A 17,617-nucleotide genomic window follows, 5' to 3' on the forward strand; every position below is an offset into this window, starting at 1 on the left:
CAGTTGTGAGATTCAGTGGCATGATCTGTTTAACACAAAGCCTGGCACAGAGTAAAACTATGTCAATGTTAGTGCCTACATACTACGTTAAAAAAAAGAAGTGGTTGAGGGTTTCATTTTTTGCAATGTTATTCAGAAAACAATACTAAACTGATGTTTTCGCCAGTTACCATAACAATGATTAATATTCATAAGGATGATACTTTGAGTCAGTATACAACGCCAAAATACTAGAATCTCTGAAGAAAAAGGAACTGTGTAGGCCAGAATAGTTCTTAACCAAACAATTCTCAGGTTCAGGGAAAAAAAAAAAAGGATGTTGAAAAAATATTTGCTGTAAATCTATAAGCCAGATCCCAAATATGAATGAGCATAATTTACTATACTGATGCAGAGTAAAGCAGACTATGTAGAGTAACTAAGAGCAGATAGATACACAAATCCGAAGTGGCCTCACTCATAGACAAGGAACTGTAAGTTAATCACGTGGTGTGCTAAGTTGATAATGGAGCTCAAACACAAGTCTGATTGGGCCGGAGGGAAAAGCCTCTGCTCCAGCCCGACTCTGGGCGTTGCTGAGCTCTTGGCAGCCCGGAAGGGGTAGGGTGACCCCCAGTTGCTGCTGCACACCAGATCTGAGATGCTCAGGGAAAAAAGCTTATTTTCAGCTGAATTTGGGTGAAGGGGAAGGATTAGTGCTTTCCTACTAGTCTACTGATGTAGCACTATATAATGTAAATAACTTTATAGCAAAGTGACTAAGTTCCCCCAAATGCTTGTAAACATTTAGCAGATTTATATCACAACCAGTTATTGCTATAGTGAGAGTTCTGTCAACAAAAGAAAAATGAATCATGGTTAATGACCTGAGAGTATGTGAATAAAATAGGAACTGAAATCAATACTGATGCCCAGTATTGGCATCAATAGAATCAAAAGCCTTTTTGTATGCATGCAAGGCTTTTAAAATACATTGAAATGACTTAAGATTCTCTATACATGGGATTTCAGGAGCTAAAATATCTCCTCTGTTAGCCTCAGTTTGTCCCACTGTTTTCCCCCATTTGTAGCAAGGCAATAAGTTAGTTAATAGGCAGAATAAAGGCCTGGAGACCTTCACAGAACTCAAACTGTAATCTCCAGCATAGTTTTATGTGAATGTTTAATGGCTATTTATGTCCTGGAGATTTAGGAGCCACTTATTTCCAAACTTAAATAAGCGACTGATGAATGAATAAAAAAGAGATACAGCACCTGGAGAAGTGGCTAAATCTCTATTGGAGATGAACTGATGAAAGATTTGCTGTCAGTAGAGTTATTGATGGTTCTCATTGATTTCCTTGGAATGACTCTTACAAAGGTTAAAGGCATCCGATGCAAGGCCTCTGATTTACCTGTCTCTTCAAACACCTAAGCCTATCTGTAATTCACTAGAGGGAGTGTAAGTTCTAAATCTGGAAGGAAAGTTTAACATCGAGAAACACAGCTCTAGGCTGTGTGTTGGGCGTGAACAATAATCCTTTGCCAGCTGTATTGATCAGAATTTAGCAGGTAATCCCTTCCTACTCCCTCTTAAATTTCTTTCTATATGTGTATTCACTGCAATCCACGTATAAAAGGTAATAGACATGCAAAGGAGATACTAGAATGATGTGCACCTTTTAAGGTGACAGGTGAGAAAGTACAGCACAGATGGGATAACACTTTTGAAATATTAACCATATTACTTTATGCATCTAATTTCTCCTCCCTCCTTTGCATGGCTCTTCACATTCATATGTATTACCTCAAGGAAAGGAGGAAGGCATTCATTGCCTCAAAGAAAAGCAAATAGCCTATGAGTCTCTTTCCAGTTTTTGTAGCCTAGGTTTTAGGAGAACAGAGGGGACTCTCAGGATTAGCCCAGTGGATATTTGGTAATGATTTTCAAGAACCAGGGTATGCTACTGGCATCTAATGAGTAAACGCCAGAGATGCTGCTAAATACCCTATAATGCACAGGACAGCCCAGCACAACAGACTTATCTGGTCCAAAATATCAATAATGCCAAGGCTGAGAAAGCTTGAGTTAGCCAAACGTTGAGAAAGCTTGGATAAGCCAAAAGTTTGAGATGGTTTAAGGAGGAGGTATCATCTCCCCTCAGTGCAAAAAGCTTCCCTGGATTGGAGGACAATAGAAAAGAGAAGTCAGGGGTAAGTGATAAGACTGTAGACATCTATACTTTCTGGATGAAGGGGCCCTAATGCTGCCCCCAGGCAAAGCCCCAAGAATACAGCAAAACAAAGAGCAATGTGTGCACTTGCAGAGGGAATCTGTGTCTGACCTGCTCCCCAGGTAGTAGGTCCCTGTGTAGAGTTTGTAGTGAGTCCAGGGCCTCACTCAGGTATTTGCGTAAACGTCTTGAAAGAAAGAAGTAGCTTCAGGCCCGAAGGTGCAGGTGGACAGGCAGGACAGATCTTGCTGGATCAAACGGAGCATAGGGTGACAATGCAGGCAATGACACAGAGGATGGATGTCCTTTCCACACTCATGTGCCACAGCACCAGAGTATCAGGTAAGAGGAATGGAAGCTCTGAATCAGATTGTATCTGTTCTCTATCCCAGGATATCAAAATGAAAATTAAGCTATAGCAAAATAATCAAGAAAATGATATTTTTTCCACACTTTTTTGAGACTGAAGCAATTAATTTGTATTTAAACCTTGAAGGGAGAATTAGGCTTTAGGTTTCTTTTCAACTCTGAAATTTTGTTTCTGTGGGCCGGTTAGCTCAGTTGGTTAGAATGTGGTGCTAATGAAATTTTGTATTTCTGTAGTCTATTATTCTATATATGAATACATGCTTATAAAAATCTTTTATAGTGTATTTTGGTTTCCCTCTACCAAAATTCTCATTCTCCTTTTGCATTTTTTTCTTTATAGATTTCATGGAGGAAATTTGGTGCAAACAGATTTTATATAATACCACCCGAAGGTCTGTATAGACAAACTCTGGCCTTCTGCCTCTGGGCTGTTTCTCTGAGAGAAACATTTAATCTAAGTGCATGATTATTGTAGGTCAGGGTATATAGCTCAAGTGGTAGAGTGCATGCAAGTTCCTGGGTTCAATCCCCAGTACCTCTTTTAAAAGTAAGTAAATAAATAAACCTAATTATCTCCCCCTCAAAAAAAAAAAAAAAACCCTAAGTGCATGATTATTTAAAAGGCAAGTTGATAAGAGGTAAACTTCTCTTTCCAACCCCAACTCTTGAAAGGTAATACTATAGTTTTAAATATAGACAAAATAATGGCGGCCAATCTAGAAAAACTGAGAAAATTGAAACTGATTTGAAAAGGAAAATGTACCTAAAATTTTGTTCAACTTTTTCACCAGTTTACCAGAAGCTGATTTTGAGAAAGAAAGGCTAATACATCCTATCCCTGTGAAGGTTACTCTGAACATACAAGAGTGCTATTATGTGAACCTGTGTCCTAAGCTGTAGCAGGTGCTGTCACTCACTTCCTAAGTTTCCATCTGCCTTCTTTCTTTCTCACAGCATCTACCTCATCCCAGCTCCAGGCGGGATCATGATTAGAGGAGCCTTTTTGCTATATTTAAAAATGATCTCTGTGTATAGATAAAAATACAAATTAACTTTAAAAAATCGAGACCTACAAAAGTCTATTAAAGAGCTTCTGAATTTTGCAATGCACCATCAGGCTGAACTGAAAATTAAAAACAAGGAACCATATGTATCATTAAAGGGAATTGAGAAAATAAGGCAATTTAAGCTTTCCGGGAGAGAGTAACCAATGTCATTTTACTGATATGCTCAAATGATGTCAGTTTTCTCAGATAATTCCTTTGGTTTGGCTGTATGAATCACACAATTGTAGGCTGTTCTTAACTTTATTTTGTCCCCCATATATTCTCAATAACCAAGGAGAAATATTTCTTCTTTTTTGTATGTATTTATGAAAGTACTTTAAAGAATTCTTGCTCCTTTGACTTTGAATAATGTTGGTTTGCTTCAGAAATTAATTTCAAACCCATTTAATATTTTAGACAAATATGTATAAAATATTGAGTTAAGTAGATTAAACTATCCTGGAATTAATTTATTTATAATTAATGTTCCCATTTACTAAAAAAAAAATCAAAAGTGAATGTAATGTAAGTACATTTGCCTAAACTACTTCAAATCATTAGAATATTTAGACTATCTTAATTAATTTTAATTTATAATACTCTCGCCTTAAAGTTCATTCCCTTGGTAGCATTTGGTTTCTCATTGCCTGCTTTGTATGTATACATAATGTTTCACTGGAGGATATTAAAGTACAGCCCACAGATTTCTGTAGGAAATGATATGATCTCTATTTTGCAGATGAGAAACCAGAGGCACAGATGGCCCTATGAGATGAAGTAAGTTAGAGACAGAGCTAAATACAGTACAGAAGGCATTAAGGACCAATTCTTCCTCTGCACCCTCCAAAGTACTGATGATCATTATCATCTATCATTATTATGACTACTTTTAAAATAGCCACTTGGCACATATTAAACTGTACTGGGGACTGGATTAAAATCCTTAATGCCTGGCAGCTGTTTTTCTCAATGTTATTTCCCAAAGTTCCTTCTGCTTCATGATTTCCTGTTTTCATGGTAGAGGCATTTAGTTCAGAGTAAATGTTAGGAAATTCTAAATGGGATGCCAAGAGTGAGATCGCTCAGCTGAGACCACGCACAGGCGTCATCTTTTGCCTCCTGTCCTCCTTGTTAATTCTGCACGGAGTTTACCCTTAGTTTAATTTGAGTCATTCCCCTCACATCACTCTCACCCATTGCCCATGCTCCCCCAGGGGCACTTAATACTCTCCCGTGCAAGTATATGAAATCTTAGCAAGATTCATTCATTCATAACAGTAAATATCACTGCATTTAGTACATACTATAATAATGGAGTATAAAGTGTTCAAGAGATGGTCCCTGCCCTCTGGACAGCTTAAGGGAGAAAAAAACCCCACAAGAGTCAGAGAGCAGTAAATGAGCAAGTGCTGACAAAAAGTGCTGAAGGAAAGGGAAAATCATCTTCCAGAGTGTGCATCTTCCTCAATGATTTTGTTTGATGGATGGCAGATTTTCTTTAAATTCTGGAAATTTCTTCTTCCAACAAAATGCTCATTTACTTCAGATAGTCATAGCACTTAGAATTTGGAAGGTCTTAGCCTAGTTGTATCCCACCTCTGTAATTTAATATGAAGAAATGAGGGCCCAGGATGATTATGGGATTTTTTTTTCCAGACTTTGGACCAGAACTCATGATTTTTAAAAATTCCTAATCCATAAGCAAGATGTGGGGAGGAGGAAACGGTGCTTTAAAATGTCTTTTTTTTTCTTTTAACATTTTTTATTGATTTATAATCATTTTACAATGTTGTGTCAAATTCCAGTGTTCAGCACAATTTTTCAGTCATACATTGACATATACACACTCATTGTCACATTTTTTTCTCTGTGAGCTACCATAACATTTTGTGTATATTTCCCTGTGCTATACAGTATAATCGTGTTTATCTATTCTACAATTTTGAAATCCCAGTCTATCCCTTCCCACCCTCTGCCCCCCTGGGAACCACAAGTCTGTATTCTCTGTCTGTGAGTCTATTTCTGTCCTGTATTTATGCTTTATTTTTGTTTGTTTGTTTGTTTGTTTTTGTTTTTTAGATTCCACATATGAGTGATCTCATATGGTATTTTTCTTTCTCTTTCTGGCTTACTTTACTTGGAATGACATTCTCCAGGAGCATCCATGTTGCTGCAAATGGCATTATGTTGTCGGTTTTTATGGCTGAGTAGTATTCCATTGTATAAATATACCACATCTTCTTTAGCCAGTCACCTGTTGATGGACATTTAGGCTGTTTCCATGTTTTGGCTATTGTAAATAGTGCTGCTATGAACATTGGGGTGCAGGTGTCATCCTGAAGTAGGGTTCCTTCTGGATACAAGCCCAGGAGTGGGATTCCTGGGTCATACGGTAAGTCTGTTCCTAGTCTTTAGAGGAATCTCCACACTGTTTTCCATAGTGGCTGTAAAATGTCTTTTTCATAACATTGAGGAGATGAATATTTCCCTAATTAATGCCTTCCATTTTCTTCCTGCTCCCATCGCAAATAGGTATGTAACTACTACCTAGTTAGCACCCTTTACTCCTGACACTTTCTATTGAAAATGAATGAAGTGGCGGTAACGAGGTGGAGGGGGTTAAAAGACCATCTAGCTCCTGCCTCTGTAAGGATCTCTGAGCAACTAGGGATGCTTAGAAGGCTGAAAAGCTCATTTGTCCAGAAATAGCTTGCTAAAGGATTTGACTCAGAGTAAGTGACCAACAAAATGTAGACAAATGAAGGCATGAAGCAGGTGTGCCACTTGAACACAGATCTCCATAAATTTGGGCCAAAGTAATGATCTCTAGAGTCATAACAAAAAATAGTTGGCAGTTTTCACAAAAATACCAAGTCATATGTAGCAAAACAAACAAGACAAAAGAGCATTTAACGGATGACGGATGTGAATTGAACCTGACGATTCACCAATATTTCATTCTTCAGCATAGATTACAAGGCTGCTTTTATTTGAAGTAAAGGTGCTCATGTTATAAACAGTAGCAGAGTTCAAGACAGAATCTCAAGAACATTTCAATTTCTCTATTTCTACAAAGTAAGGAAAAGTATTCAGAGGTTACTTTCTCCATTATTTAATATATGGGCTGGTAAATTGAAGCCTGGAGAAGTGAAGAGGTTTGTCCTTCTAGAGTCAACAATAGAACGAGACGTGAACCCAACTCTCATAAAACCTAAATCAGTTTTCAACGCATTCTATTGCATTGTGCTGTAAAAATAGAGCACACCTAATCCGGTTTTGCTTGGTTTAATTCCTTGTTTGTAAATTGCAGAGGACAAGACTGGTTACCTCTGCCCAGATGTTTCTAAACAGGAATTCTTGCTGCCCTGCCTGTTGAATGCATGTCTTTTATGCTGGTATCAAATTATCACAGTTCAGGTCAGGACACTGAGCAGGTGGTTTTCAAGGAGAGCCAAGTCTGCTTAAGTCAGATATTCACAGAGTCTCAGAGCTGAAAGTCAGCTTAAAAATCTTTATCCTGCCTCTTATTTTACTAGATGAAGAAACAGAGGTTAAGACACCAGGCCCAGCTCAGCTCTTTGCAGACTGGCAGAGACACCAGGGATGTATCATTTAAAATGGTTTTGGGTGTCAATGTATGGTTTACATAATGCATTTTGAGCCCAATTAGAATATCAACTACAGTTTGTCTGTGATGATAAAATGAAAAGAAAATAAACCAGCCTCTATTAAATAAGGAATTGGATGATCAAATAAGAAAAAGATTTAAACAAGAAAGCCAATAGTCATCAAAATGATGACTAGTTCCTAGTCTAATAAACACATTGTGTGTTCAAATAGAAACACTACTTTGAATTTGAACTAAGAAAAAAGATGTGTAAGGACTAAGTGAGATGCTAAGAATGCCAGGATGACAGCCTGACTGCTGACTAGCGAACAACTCCCTGTGGTTGTTTACCTATTTCTTCTTTATACCTGAGATGTTAACTCTGAGAAAAATAATTTTTCTACATTGTTACTTAAGACCCTTAAAGTCTGGTCTGAATACATTTCAAATATGTTATGCAAATTTCTTTTAACTTTCTTTACGTTAAAATAAATCTAAAGGCTTACATAATAATAAAGATTTATATAATTTTTATCCTAAAAGGCATTTTAGTACATAGTTAAGGAGACCCAATTTAAAACACAAAAAGTGAACAAACAAACAAAATACCCTAAAGGATCAGAGACCTAGCTCAATACAAAGTTATGGTTTGGAATCAGACAAGCGTGATGCATGACTCTCAAAGCACACATAGTGTTCCGAAACCGTGAGTTTCTGCACAGGATTGATGGTTGCTGTGAAATTACTATACTTCTCTTCAGCCGTTATCCACCAGCAGTGTCTCGTCCATTTTTCTGGCAGGGACGAAATGCCAGGAGCAGAACACTGTCATCACAACTGCCATCCAGCCATGGAGACTACAGTTCGCCTCAGGAAACTTCCGGCAACACTTTAATTTTCTCCAGGTACAGAGTTGCTGCAGGCGACCAAATTCTGGAGCCAGCAGTATAACAAAAGAGTAAAATGTTCTATTACTGTGAGGGAATTCTCTGAGAAAAGAAGAGAAATCGATTTCTCTCTTTCTGGTGAGAATGACTCACACTTAGCAGCTGATTTCTTGAGGGCAGAACTGAGATGACCGTAACCCCCTCTCCCCCATAAAAAGTATTCTGGATTTTAGAAGATATCTTTATTCTCTTTGATTTATTTTACTACTTAAAAAAAAAAAAACAAGCCTCTATTAGCTTTCTGGGCCATAAATGCACTCCGTGTGTGTGTGTGTGTGTGTGTGTGTGTGTGTGTGTGTGTGTGTGTGTGTATGTATGTGTTGATTTTTATGCATCTCCACAACACCCTGGTACAGTTTTCCCCCTCTACACTGATACACATATCACTTGAGCAAGTAAAACAAGGTTCTATAACAATGAGTGAGCAAACTTCTTTCACTTAAAAATTCAAAAGGTATCACTTAGTATAACAATATTTAGGTCCATCCATGTTGCCACAAATGGCATTAATTCATTCCTTTTTATGGCTGAGTAGTATTCCATTGTATAAATACACCACAACTTTTTTATTCAATCATCTGTCAATAAACATTTAGGTGACTTCCATGTCTTGGCTACTGTAAATAGCGCTGCTTTGAACATTGGCATGCATGTATCTTTTCAAATTAGAGCTTTCTCCTGCAGTTTTGGATTGGCAGATACAAATTACTATGTACAGAACAGATAAGCAAAAAGGTCCTACTGTACAGCACAGAGAACTATATTTTAATGGCTTGTCATAACCTGCAATGAAAATAATTATGAAAAAAAATATAACTGAATTACTGTGCTGTATACCAGAGACCAATACAACATTGTAAACCAACTATACTTCAATTAAAAAAAAATTCAAAGGATATCATGTGTTTGGGCCAACTGATATTGTGAAGTAGCAAGCTTCCCCCACCTTGTCCCCACCGACTTTTAAAATGGGGACATCCTCTGACTAGCCCTTGATTCTATATAGCACTCCATAATAGGCAGGCAGAGGAAGGAAAGGGTTCAGAATCAACGGAGTGGGAAGGGAGAACATTTTTCAGTTTTCTAGCTTACCGTTTACGGAGGAAGTACTGGATATCTCTGTTCAGAGCACCTGAGTTGCACAGCTGTGGTCTCCACCATGCCTCTCAGAGCAGCGACCTCATCACTATTTTCCTTTCAAAATACAAGCTTGAAGTCAGTGTTTTTCAAAGCATACTAATAGTCCTACTGCCCTGAAATCACCAAGGTACCTTTAAAATGCAGATTCCTAGGCTGGACCCTAGACCTACTAAATCAGAGAATAGGGACTAAAATCAACATTTTAAATAACACCTGAAATGATCCTTTGTGAAAAACAAAATCTGAGAACCCATTTTTAGCAGATTTATTTCATAGCTTTTAACTATTAAAAAATGTACCAAAATTTAGTACACATACTAAATTTAAAGTGCATTTTACTTTGAATAAAAATAGGATTACCTGTTCCAGAACTTGCTTTTGTTCTTTAAGGCTTGATTTACTTCCCTGGTCATGCCTCTTGATTACATGGGTGGCACTGTGGCCAAGTAGGACTGGGAGGCACCAGAGGGAGTAGTTTGGTGTAAAAGGGGAGTAAGAAATAAAACATGGACTTTTTTTTTTTTAAGTCTACAGATTTTATAGGAATACAAATGTGTGAGAACTTCAATCTCTCAAAGTTACTGATGGTTATTTGATGCTGATATTTATAATCTGGACTAAGATGTTTTTAAAAATCCATTTTGATTTTTTTTTGCGATCTAATTTTCACTTTTCCTATTTGGATGGCTATTTAAAGATGTACCCAAGCACAGTTCAAACAAATATATTTCAGTTCAGTGGTTTCTTGAATCATTCCTAAAATCCAAGGAAAATGAGAATTTCTGAAAGAGGGTTTGCGGTTTTGTTTTTAGCAGAAGACAATCAGCACCATCTAGTGGATACAAATAACCTCTTTTCTCGAATTCAGTCCAGTGAGGAGGTGAAGAGGCTGTGGAACTGGGTTGGAATCCCAGTATCATTTAGTTCCTGAATGACCTCAGAAAAATTACTCACCCACTCTGTCCTCTGCTTCTTAATTATAAATCAAGATGATAATAATGCCGCTTCATAGGATGTTATGAAATGACGTGGAATGATGCACCTAAGGCAAGTCCCAAACACTCAGTAAGGTTATTCTTTAACAAGTCTAAGCTACAGACTCACAGGAGGTGGGAACCATCTGGTGGCACACACTTTTAACTGCCCTTTAAAAGAAATGGCTATTTAATCTAGTTTGTAGAGTCTATGATATGAAGCTTAATGAGGTTCCTCTCTAGTCTGTTGTTATGTTTGGCTGGAGCTTATGGTGAGAAAAGGGAAATTGGGGCAACATGGCAGGAATGGTAGTTGGAGCCCAGATGGAGTACAGTGTGGGCTCTCGCATTCATTCAAATCTGACTCCACTCAGAAGGAGAACGTCAAGTGCAGTGAGAGACTGAAAACAAAAACAAAAACCAACTTCGAAACCAACACTGCCATATGTCGCCAACCTGGAATGAGACCAGGGAAATTTTAGCTTAAAATAGCTTGACTCTAGATGAAATCTTTATGAATTATTTTGTAGGGCACAGTGCTGTCTAGAATATTTGGGGGAGCGGTTTGAACACAGCACTTCAGAAAACACAGCAGAGAAAAATATGTGCTCTCTGACAAATCTGAATGGGAATTGTTTTGAGGGTCTAATTGCAATAGCTGACACAGAAGTATCTCAGGAAATTAAAAAGAAAGACACAATTTATTGTGTACTAATACACAACAAATACAATTTATTAAAGTTTGCCCTTAAGGCACATATAGCCCCTCAGCAGTTTGCAAAATGGAAGCAGGAGAAGGTAAATAAATGAAATGAGATTGATGAGGTATTATGCAAAATGTAATCAATGGGGACTTAGTTTAGAAAGGTTACAAACAGTAAAAAGACAGTAAGTTTCTATTGAAATTGAATTTTCTTTTCCCTTGCTTTACATGCATCTTACGCTGTATAAGCAACAGTTTAAAAAAATGAAAACACCAGTTAATTATGAGCATTGGTCATAGACCTGATTTCTCTTAGTTGTTTTTTCCCCCTCATATGCCCAAGAGGTCTGAAATGTGTAGTTTTCTTAATGAGCACCATTTGTTGCGAAAAATAAAAAAGGAAAGAATGGCCTTTATTCACAAATATCAGAATTGTGTGGGCATTTGGAGATTATCTAATCTTTAGCTACTCAAAGTATGGTCAGTGGACCAGAAGCATTGGCGTCCCCTGGGAGCCTGTTAGAGTCTTGGGTCCCACTCGATACAGAATTAACATTTTTAACAAGATCCTCAGGTGACTGATCTGCACATTAAAGTTCGAGAAGCCCTAGAGTTTCAGGTTCATTTGATCTCAGATATAGTCCTAGAATCAGTATGTTTTGAAATCTCTCCAGGTGATTCTAATGTAGTAGAGTTTAAGAACTGCACAACTAGTCAAACCTCATTTTTCAAATGAAGAAATTACGGCCCATTAAAGTTTACAAATTTACCCAAGGCCGCCCAGCTGTTTAGTATCAGAATCCAAACATTTACACTTCTCCTCCTTACTAAAAAAAATAAAATAAAATAAAGCAGAGTCAAGAGATCAGGGTAGGGAGTGAAGAGATGGGAAGGATTATTTAATATAGGGTGGTCAGGAGAGACCCAACTGAGGAAGCAGACACCTGAAGGAAGAGAGGAAACAGGCCACATGGAATGCTGGGGAACTGTGTTCCAGGCAGAGTGTGTGTAGGGGGGATTATTCATATTGGAAGAAGAACAAGTAGTGTTTCCAAATTCCCAACAGACATTAATCTTTGGAATGCAAAAACAAGAAATCAGAACTGCCAGGAGTTCTCCAAATCTTAAGTTATTCTGAAAATACTTCCAACCTTCTTCATATTCTTTGTTATCATGCTATCTGAAGCATTTATTTAAAAAAAATAAGAACTATTAAATTTAGAAGTGTTTATAGGAATTGTAGCCTACAGCAAGTATTCAAATACTGGAGAACACAGAGAACATTACTCGGTACCATTTGAATAATGTAACATATAAATCTCCAACCAACGCTAACAGCACTTCACAGAATTATGGGTTGAGAATTGCCAACTTAAGGACTTATTTTGAATAAAAACTCGTTTCTTGGGATATCACTCATAGAATTTGTGTCAAGTATACAATGGGTATCAACTTATTAATATTTAATTTGCAAGAATGATTCACTATTAGCAGCAGACCAGGCCAGGAACACAAACTTGTTACATGGAACTGGCTCCAAATAAGACTAACCAATCAGACTGTGATCACCTGTCTCCCAGGTGCTATTGTCCAGTTCCTGGAATGTTGATCTCAACTTCTGACTCCAGAGTGTGAGCATTTCTTGCTCTTACTTTTGACTTGACATCAGTGAATTTCTTCAGTTACATCTCTATGTTGATTTCTAAAGTCTAACTCTCACAGGAGAATCAGAATTCTTTCTCCAATTTTCCTGATTTCTCAACTTATTATTATTTTTTTAATTTGGAAAAACATAAATTTCCTGAGAAATGCTGGGAAGAAATTCCTGTGTAGAAACTCTAACAAGGACAGTGAGGCTGGAGCAAAGTTTACCAGGGAGCGGGTGGTAGGACTGGAAATCTAAGACAAAACAGAAGGCCTGGGCATTTAGTACCTGTTTTGTTTATTTTTATTTTTATTTTTTGGTGGGGGGAGGTAATTAATCTCTTACTTATTTTTAGAGGAGTACTGGGGATTGAACCCAGGACCTTGTGCATGCTAAGCAACCACTCTACCACTTGAACTACACCCTCCCTTGAGGGTCTGGTCATTTGGGACTGGTGGGCACTGAGAGGATTCTGCATGCAATGGGGAGCTTCGGAGAGTCCTAAGCAGAGGAGTGACATGGTTTGACAGGTTTTGAAAGTATCATTTAGGTTGCCGTTTGAAAGTAGTAGGGGCAAGGAAGGCAACAGTTAGGAGGTAATTGCAAAAATCTAAGCAAGAGATGATGGGAGTGTCGACCTTAATGGAAGCACTGAGGGTGGTGAGACATGGTTGGATTCTGGATACATTTTGAATGAAGACCTGATAGGATTTATAACAAATTGTTGAGTGTGAGAGGAAGAGGAATTGAGGATGGCTTCAAGTGTTTTGGTCTGAGACTGGCAGGATGCAGTTATCATTTACAGAGATGGAAAAAGTGGGGTGGGGGTTTGTTTTTTGACATCTTAACTTTGAGGCGCTTCTTACAGCAAAGTGGAGCTATCTAAGTGGAGATGTCAGGTAGTAAGAGTGTGGAGTTCAGAGCTGCAGATAGAAATGCAGGATTTAGCAATATATCGATGACATTTACAGTCAGGTTTTTACAGCCAACACTGCCTGAGACCGTGGCTGTGTCTAAACAACTCACTTAACCTTTGTCTATTTTATCTGCTGAAAAACTTTAAGACATATCTTACTGACCTAAAACCATAAGGCTAAAGGGTCCATGTATGTGAAAGTAATTTGTAAACTGTAAATTCCCGTTCAGACTGGAAGAAGCAGACATTGGGGGACAGTGGGTAATGATTCTAGGGATGAAGAAAATCAGTTCTGAGATAGAGGGAAATAGTCTTCGTGCGGTGAGAACCAGAGAAACCACAAAAGAAAGCACAAATAGCAATTATTACCTTTTTTGGACCATAGCTCAATCTGGGCAAAACTATTTTTTATTTACGTGGCATCCAACACTTACTAAGAACTTCACATAACATCTTTTCGAGCTGCACAGCAACGTTGTGAGGAAGCAATTATTACTGCCCCATTTTACGGAGGAGGAAACAGCTCAGAGAGGATTAGCGGGCCTGCAGGGCATCCTATTAACAGTAAGGGACAGAACCATTCAAGCATCCAGACAGACATCTTTGTTCCGAGTTCAACCTAAATACGGACAAACCATCCCACACCCGCACCGTCCGACGGGAAGACGGAGAATACAGGAACCCTGCTCCAGGTACCGAGGCTCCGTCAGTGTTTCTCGCCGCCTCTGGCCCCCAAGTCTCGTTTCTGGACGGTTCAGCCCTTTTCCTCTCGCGAGACTGGTGTAGTGCTTCTGGTTACCAGAGGGACGGCGTTCCTGAGGTAGGAGGGCTCAGGACCGGCGGCTCCTTCCACTTTCAGAGAAGCTGTGGCGGTGGGAGAGGCCCCTCCCCCTTGGGGGACAGTGGGTGACGCTGAGAGTGTCAGTGCTCTGATGACGGGACACTAGCTCCCAGTTTCCGCCCGGCAGGTGAGGGACGGCACAGATTAGGAACTGAGCGCCGTCGCCGCGCGACAAGCCAGTGAGAGGCGGGCGGAGTCTTGTCAGGCTGCTGGGCCCGGAGACTGGCTGTTAAGGAGAGGGTCAGTGAGAGCGCGGGCCCAGAAGGGGGCGGGCTCGGTCTCCGGGGTCAGCAGGGGCTCGCCAGGCGGGGGAGGGAGCCCACCGGCTCACCTTCGAGAGGCTTCTACCTCCTCGAAGGCTCTGTGTTGCCAGGATATCCTCGACGAGGCAGCGAACGTCTCTGACCTTAGGACCTAGTACCAAGGACTCCCGCTGTCCTTTGAGTCCCTCAAGTCTAGAATTTGTGTGAAAAATCACCAGCCATTTAAAATAGACCATAAATGGCAAAGGATGCCAAGTAGGCATTTCACAGAAAAAAAATGAAAGGAGAGTAAGTAAACATTTGACTGGAGACTCAACTTCTCTCGTAATTAAAGAAAAATAAATCAAACTCACAGATAATTTTTGACCCTCATCAGATTGACAAAAAGGAAAAGTTTTTGACATAACCAGATTGGCCGGGGTTGGGAAACAGGCACTTTCATCTCAGCATACCCTGTTGGAAATGATGTAATTTGGTACCACCTTTTTGGAGGACAGTTTGGCACACTACCAAAATTTGAAACGCAGGTGTTCTTTGACTCAGCAATTCTAACTTACGAGCATGTAAACAAAACTAAGCGAAGATTTGTACAAAGAGGTTAACTTAAAATTGAGGTACTCTTTATATACAGGAAAATGTACCCTTTTAATATACAGTTTTGTGAGTTTTGAGAAATGCATACTGTTACGTACCTACCCCCACAATCAAGATACAGAACAGTTTCATCATTCCCCTAAGTACCCTTTTGTAGTTAATTTAATTTAATTAATTTTCTGCCTGTGTAGTTTTGTCTATAACAGAATGTGTATTGGAAGCCAATACTATGGAGCCTTTTGAATCTGGCTTCCTTCAATTTCGTATTAGGCAGTTGAGATTCGTCCATGTTTTGTATTAGTTTGTTCCCTTGTATTGCTGAGTGGTGCTCCATTGTATACATGTATCACAGTTGCTTATCCATTCTCTGGCTGAGGGACATTTGTGGTGTTCCCGGTTTTTGGCAATTATTAATGAAGCTGCTGTAAACATTTATGTACAGTTTTTTGTGTGAATATAAATTCTCATTTCTTGGGTAGATATCCAGGACTGAGATTGTGGAGTCGAATGGCAAGTGTATGTTTAACTTTAATAAGAAAGTACCAAGCAGTTTTGCAGCATGGCTGTCCCATTTTGCATTCTTACCAGCATTATATGAAAGTTCCAGTTGCTCCCCGAAAGTGTTAGCACTTGGTATTACTCGTTTTTTTTTTTTTTTTTAATTTTTTTTCACCATTTGAATGTGTAGCATTATCTCATTGTGGGTTTTTTTCAGATTTCTCTGATGACTAATGATGTTGAATATCTCATGTGCTAATCTGCAACGCATCTTTGGTGATGAGTCTGCTCAAACCTTTGCTATTGAGTCTTGATCCTTCTTTATATATTCTAGATATAAATCCTTTATCAGATATGTGTTTTGCAGATATTTTCTCCCAATATTTGACTTTTGTGTTCTTTTTCAATAATGTCTTTTGAAGACTGGAAGTTTTAAATTTTGATGCATTCCAATTGATCAGTATTTTCTTTATACTTTTGATGTTGTGTCTAAGACATCATCATCTAACCCACAGTCATACATATTTCATACCTGTATGTGGTGACAGAGAAAAATCTCTGAAATATAATCAGTGGGAAAAAACAAGTTGCAAAGCACCATGCCCTTTGTGTGTGTTTGTGTTGGGGAGGATTAGGTAGGTATAAAGGATAGAAAGTTTGCATATGCCTGAAAAAAACGGAACCTACAAAACTTTATTAACAGGAGTTCTTGGGTGAGGGTAATTCTGACTTAAAAAATTTTTACATTCTTATGTACTGTTTGATTTTTTCCCTCTCATGGGCAAGTATTTTTTTTTCCCCCATGGGCAAGTATATTTTACAAAGTAAACGTTTAAATTAAAAACTACCATGAAATAATTTTTAGACATTAAAATCATGAAAATAAGTGTAATTCAACTTTTCTTTTTAAGGCTGGTTATTCATTATTACTAAACAGAGGAGAATTTCTTTGATTCTTTCATTCATGCAAAAGCATCAAATTACAGTAGCCATATTTCCCCATTTTAGTTTAGGTTTTTTTTTTTTTTAATTTCTTGGTAGGAGAGGGAGATAATTAGGTTTATTTATTTGTTAATTTTTGGAGGAGATACTGGGGATCGAATCCTTTTGCTAAGCATACATCTACCACTTGAGCTATACCCTCCCCCCCATTTTAGTTTTAAGTATTCACAGTGGTTGCATTTCTCACAAGTCTGTATGAAAAAGTTTAAATTAATTTCACTTAAAATGAATGTTATGAAAAGTTGGTATGTCTTAGTAGTGATTTATTACAATTTAGAATCTGGTCATATATCCATCTATTTAATGGAATGTCAAATAATATTCTATTTTAGAAATATCTTTAAGAAGAACATACTCATCATGTAATGTTAAGTGAGAAATACATGAATCCAATTTTGCTAAAAAGACGAAAAGCAAAAATGGAAAACAAATGTGCCAGCAATATTTAGCTCTTGATAGTGAATATTGGGTGATTTTTGTTTATTGTCAAATATACTTAATATATTCTAGACATTTTTCCACAGTAAATAAATTCTTTAATCATGAATTTAAGATATAGTTAATAGAAAACTAGAAAATACAGATAAGCAAGATGAAAAAATACACAAGAACATCCATGAACCTACCAATCGAGAGCTTACCACTGTTACTTCTTTGACTTATGATTATCTTTCAGGTCCCTCTCTGTGTATATTTCTTTAATCAGAGAAACTGGACTTGTTTTTATAAACAAGATACTGACTTCTTTCCTCCCTTCATTCCTCCCTTCCTCCCTTCCTTCCTTCCTTCCTTTCTTTTTCCTTCCTTCCTTGTTTATGCCCTCAGGCAGTTTTCTACTAGCATGTTTCTTTTTCTTATT

The 17,617-nt window shown here is 38.1% G+C and overlaps 1 protein-coding gene across 3 annotated transcripts in view; it reads left to right on the forward strand.

Annotated features, from left to right (window-relative positions):
* The first annotated feature begins 14,335 nt into the window (after window positions 1–14,335).
* FSIP1 (fibrous sheath interacting protein 1) overlaps window positions 14,336–17,617 on the forward strand; it is a 178,210-nt gene continuing 174,928 nt past the window's right edge. Inside the window, exon 1 of one of the 3 annotated variants that reach the window (XM_064485747.1) lies at window positions 14,336–14,380. The gene's annotated coding sequence lies outside the window, so the exon portion shown is untranslated. Of the gene's footprint in view, window positions 14,529–17,617 lie in introns of all 3 variants that reach the window. The other 2 variants (XM_010989336.3, XM_031453325.2) reach the window with 2 other exon arrangements.

Source organism: Camelus dromedarius, chromosome 5 (assembly GCF_036321535.1).
Source record: "Camelus dromedarius isolate mCamDro1 chromosome 5, mCamDro1.pat, whole genome shotgun sequence".
Classification (NCBI taxonomy): Eukaryota; Metazoa; Chordata; class Mammalia; order Artiodactyla; family Camelidae; genus Camelus; species Camelus dromedarius.